The sequence below is a fragment of the Triticum dicoccoides genome, chromosome 2B (assembly GCF_002162155.2).
Source record: "Triticum dicoccoides isolate Atlit2015 ecotype Zavitan chromosome 2B, WEW_v2.0, whole genome shotgun sequence".
In the NCBI taxonomy this organism is placed as follows: domain Eukaryota; kingdom Viridiplantae; phylum Streptophyta; class Magnoliopsida; order Poales; family Poaceae; genus Triticum; species Triticum dicoccoides.
Window position 1 is genome coordinate 350,342,222 of NC_041383.1, and position 5,594 is coordinate 350,347,815.

Genomic DNA, 5,594 nt, shown 5'->3' on the forward strand with positions numbered 1-5,594 from the left:
TCAATTATGCATTAAATATGACCTAGTGTTTTAGAAAATTGATTTGGTCCAATTTTGCAACAAATATATGATAGATCCTTCATAAAAGAAACTCATTTCGGGCACTCGGAAATTAGAAAAATGATTTAAAAGAACTCATTTCTCATAACTCTTTAAAAAATATTTGTCTTATTTCAATTTGTGATTATTCCTGAAAACTGAAGTCAATTTTGCTGACACAATGAAAAGTTTTTTTTTTCAATTTCTCATGTCATAATAAAATAGCTAACATGATTTAGCACCTTAATTTTAGTCGATTACGACCAATTGAAATGGTCAAAATATCATACCTGTATACTACGTTCTGATTGGTCCAGGGGCCTCTCACGCGGATCGTGGATAAATCACCGTCGGATGCTCCTGGATCCAACGGCCCGCACGTCGCCCGTCTCACCCACGCCCCGCACTCCTCCTCTCGCACCCTTCTCTCCCACGCACTGACGTGCCTCTCTCCTCTCCTTCACTCTGATCTGATCTGAATCCACCGCCGCCCACCGTCGCCCGCCCCCACCGCCACCCACCGTCGCCCACCCCCATCATCGACGACCCTCACCATCAAGCCCACGCCCAGATCTGCGCTCTGTAGTACTCGCCCGGAACCCTCACCCGTGGCTAGGGTTTCGGCCACCACCCCTAAATTCATCGGGATCTGCCACATCCAGCGACAGCGAGGCCAGAGGTGGCCGAATCTGGCACTGGTAAGCCCCTCCCCTCCTTATTCATGCACTATCTCCTCCTCACCTCACCTTGTCTTGTGTTCCCTTTCGGCAGGTGGATGGGACGACGACGATGGCAGGAGGGGAGAACCTCCATGGGACGGGTCGCCACCAAGGAGATGGAGCTCCTTCTCCCCTACCATGCAACCTCCCTCCCAGCGCCAACAGAGAGCCGGCTACCATGATGCGATAGCGTTGTCGCAAGCCTCGCGGGGCTGTGCATCTCATCTTCTGCCACGCCCTACCAGGAGCTACATCACCCACGCGTCTCCTCTGAGGAGGGGACGGTGGCTTGTGTGTCGGCGTGGTTGGCTCCAGCTCCTCGCCGACCTATGAATCCACATGCGTCGCCGTCTTCGACCACAGGTCCATGTCCTCGATCTTCTTCCTTTGCTTCCCGTAGGTTTCCGCGTAGATCTGGCCGTTTGATTTGATGTGGATGCGAATTTGGTTCTCCATAGTTGTAGGTTTCCCGTAGGTTTCCTGTGCGTACTCGCGTTTGAATTAGCATTGAATCCCTCAGTTTATGCAGTTTCGTTGTGGTTGATTGACACCCCTGTGAAGATAAAATTCAGGACCAACTGTTAGTTTTTTGTGAAGAAAAAACAGTTGGTAAAAAAATCGTAGAAACCCCCAAAAACCTCGCTCTATTGTACATTAACTTGGGTTACTGCAACCCTACCTGCCTGCTACTGTGTTAGTCTTCAACGCATACCAAGTTGATTTCAGTGCATTTTTTCTATAATTAGACTTATGAAGCCCAAATTGACCATATCAACACTAGTCTCACATTTAGATTTAAAATGTTAACTGGAAATGTGTGTAGTTGGTATTAGTCTTATAGCATGGTCAGATTCAGAGACTCAACTTGTTTCTTCTTTTATTCCTACAAGACGATTCAACTTAACTTTAAAAAGTAACATTAAATTTGGATACTTCCAGACACAAGAGAAGACTGTTACAACGATAATATGTGCTACATTTGATCCCGGTTGTATAACATATCTGTTACTGCAGGTCACCCATCCTTGAGGAGCAGAAGGAGGGGCGCATCTAGCTGTCCATCAAGGGCCTGCTCTGCTCCTCTTCTTCCTTGACCATCGGTACCACCATGTTCCCGGGCTTCCAAGGTGCGCCAGCACACCGCCGCCATGCCTTCTCTGCTCTTTGGGCTCGGACCAATCGCTCGCCCCTTCAAGTATGCACGTCTCCTGCTATTATCTCAACCCTGTGAGTGCCAACTTGCCTCTTGCCTGCCAAGAGTGTTGTCTGAATTGCTTCTGATACATGTATGTGTGTGTTTGTGTGCAGCCCAAGCCTTATGTGCACTTACTGGTTTACTAGTCCAGATTATGTGCACTTACTGGTTAAAAATCTGCACTTATAATAGTCCAGGTTATGTGCACTTACTGGTTTAACCTCCTGTTAAAAATCTGATGCTATAATAGTCCAAATGTTAAAAATCTGATGCTATAATAGTCCAGGTTATGTGCACTTACTGGTTAAAAATCTGCACTTACAGTTATGCTATTGCATTGTATACATGTGTAGTCAGTAACTAGTGCTACTGCTTGAACTCAAAATTTCTTTTACAAAGAAAAAAAAGATGAGCATTTCTCTAGCCAATGTCTGCAATAGTTGTTGTGTAGTCATGGGTTGGACCTATGCATCTCATCAAAATTTGCAATGTTTGTTGCCTAAGAAACTAGCAAATTATAGAGGCCCAAGATTCTTATGTTGTTGTACTTGTACATGTAGCAGTGTTCTTGGCACTGTGATCTAAAGCAATCATTCGGCCAATTGCAGTCTTGGCATGCTCTGTTGCTCTCCTAGTTGTTAACCTATGTGTAGTACGTAGGAATAGAGGTATGCTAAATCTGGCATTTTCAAGTATGATGTGTTGCTGTGACTCCTCTCAGTTTAATAAGTCTGGCATAAGATGTATTTATTTAGACGAAGTATCCGCTTTCCCTGACATAATGATTTTTAGCTACTGCAGCATTTCTTGAAATGATTTTTATCCTAAGCATTTTTTTCATAGTCAATAAGCTAGTTCCTGAATCAAATTTGTTAATGAAATGTTTCTGTAGCATGCTATAGTTAATTAGTTGGCAAGTGTGATGTCCATTCGCTGGATTTCGTCGCCTGATTCCAGACGCCTCCTCTGTTTTTTGCAGGTCCGGCAGCACCACCGCGTCGACGACGAAGGTGATGACTACGGCGGCAAGCGGCGCGAGTTGGTGGCTGCGAGACTCGGCGGCACGGCTCTCGTCAGCAGCGACAGAGGCGGTTGTTAGGTGAGCCAAGCGTGCCTCCTCCCCGCCCCAAAATCGTGTCCCTTTAACGCGTTCCGTTTTGAACAGCCGGCGCATCAGCGCTATCGGTCCGTCACCTGATTCCGACTAATCCAGCTTCTTTTGGTCTAGCTGGGCATTATTTTGAGTTCATATATGTGCTTGTCACTCCATAGGTTATAGCGATTCCCTCTGTTTCCTTATATGTTCTTGTAGTTTGGTTGCTTTCCTGTTCATGCATGTTTGTACAGCTATATATAGTTTTGCTATGAATCTGTCGTGCATGTATTGAAATTTAGGAAATGTTGAATACATGTTCACTCTCAGCTGGGATATTGAATTGTACATAGTTATGTGATTTATTCATGTCTGCTTCTTATCTTATTAAGTGGTTATCTTTATGTCCTTGCTACCAGTAGGATGGTCAATAGCTTGTTTTCTAGTTCTCTACTTTATGCAAATAGCTTCATGTAGCATTGTTCTACTATCTGTGTGATGCTGAACAATATGCTCTTAATCTGTTGCTATATTCTCACCAAATGCACAGTTTTTTTCTTAGACCTACTGTTAAACAAAATATTAACTTGTATCTTTTTTCTTAACAATAAGCATGGAATTCCTGACTCTTATGTTATATGATCAGCTTACTCCTGCTTCAACAACTGTACTAATTTAGGTGTCAAAAAAACAACTGTACTAATTCCTGACTGTTGTATGTAAGGAGTAAAATAGTTTACTTGAGTGATATCCACTGGTTCACTATCTTAAAGCGCCTTTTTAGCATTGTGGGCTGCTAATAGTATTTTCCACTTACCATATCCTCTCTCGCGCGATGGCAGGAGCGCATGATAGACTACTAACTAGACAAGTATCTGCAACGTTCAGCGTCGAAGATGATGCTTACCAGATGTTCTACTACAGCCCCATCCATATCATCGACATGAAGTTAGGTATCTACTCATCCTAAAATTGATGGCCTGAAGCTTGATGCATGTATAATGTGACACACACATCAGGATATCTAAATAATTTTGACATGTTTGCTCTATTATCTAGCAGCAGGTCGATACTTGTCATTTGCCCTTTCCAAATATATCTCAATTTTGTTGTTATGAGAATGTTATATGCATGGTTTCTTATTAGATCTCAAATTCTGCAGCTATGTTTCATTGTTAGGAGAATGTTATATACATGGCTACACTTGATTATGTTCCCTAACTTTTCTGATTTATAATCCGCAGATTTTGGCCTTCATTTGTCAAAAGTTGGTGTACAAGGAACTCGAGGAGAAGAATCTTTAAGTAAATAATTTATATAGATCAGGATCTTATGTTGTCGAGGTGGCTGCTGTTGTGACCAAAGATCAGCCTGGAGATGTGCATCATAGTTTTAGTTGATGTTGCCACCATGTTTTGGTGCCTGTGTATTTGATTGTATGTACACTTGATGGACCGTGTAGTCGTGTACGTGCTGTTGAGTTTCATTTAGTGATTTCTGGATTTGATCATTTAATTGAGAAAATTATTTATTGTTTGCTGTTGAAATGTGTGATTGAAAAAGATTGAATGTTCTATTGGATAGAATAATATTTGGGCTCTAAAAAGGCAATGGCCCAAACAATAGGGCGCGGAACATTGTGCAATGATGCAAATATGATACAAAAAGGCTTAATAAAATGGACTGCGAAATAGATGAGACCTTGAAATAAAAAGGCTAAATTACTGGTCCAGGCCCATGTAGCTAGCGAAAATTAACAAAAAATAATAATATAAAAAGGCTGAATTAATGGGCTCGGCCCATCTAAAGCACCAAAATGGACTGGGTTGATTCTAATTTTGACCTTTTCAATTGGTCGTAATTTTGCCATGTCAGATTGCCACGTCAGATCCATCGTGGCCTGGGCAGACGGCCAGTGACCAAAACAAAAGGTCATGGGTTCAACGACCTTCTGTTTTGGTCGTAAACGTCTACGATCTTCTCATAGAGAAGGTCGTTAATTTCAGTTTAGGACCGCCATCTTTTGACCTTCTGATTTTGGTCACAAAAAGGTCGCAAATGAAAAACAATGACCTTTCAGTGACCAATAGTCAAGGTCACAAGTTGACATATTTCTTGTAGTGCTATTGCTTATATGAGTAAAGCCCTAGGTCCTAAAGCTGCTGGCTGGTACACCTATGATAAAGAAGCATTACCAATCATTGAAGCAATTAAGAAATGGAAGCATTACTTTGCTTCATCCTCCTTGATCATTAGAACTGACTAGCAGAGTTTGAAATACATACATGAGCAAAAAGTAACTGAAGGCATTCAGCACAAACTTCTCATTAAACTTATGGGCTACAAATTCACAGTGGAATACAAGAAAGGAAAGGAGAATAGAGTAGTTGATGCTCTCTCTAGAGTTAAATATGCTCTACTTACTTTGGGATCAAGCACTGCAATTCCTTCTTGGATCACTGAAGTTGTGAACAGTTACACAGGTGATACCAAATGTTCTGATTTGCTTGCTAAACTAGCAATAGATCCAGCTGCACAACCTCCTTAC

General features: G+C 42.2%; 1 long non-coding RNA gene across 2 annotated transcripts; it reads left to right on the forward strand.

Moving 5' to 3' along the window:
- Positions 1-553: 553 nt before the first annotated feature.
- On the forward strand, positions 554-4,541 carry LOC119367705. 2 transcript variants are annotated; one of them, XR_005176407.1, is made up of 6 exons: positions 554-737; positions 811-1,121; positions 1,773-1,985; positions 2,933-3,052; positions 3,889-3,999; positions 4,291-4,541. It is a non-coding gene; the product is annotated as an uncharacterized LOC119367705 (long non-coding RNA). The 2 variants fall into 2 exon arrangements; XR_005176408.1 differs by having other exon boundaries at positions 1,773-1,953.
- The last annotated feature ends 1,053 nt before the right edge of the window (positions 4,542-5,594 follow it).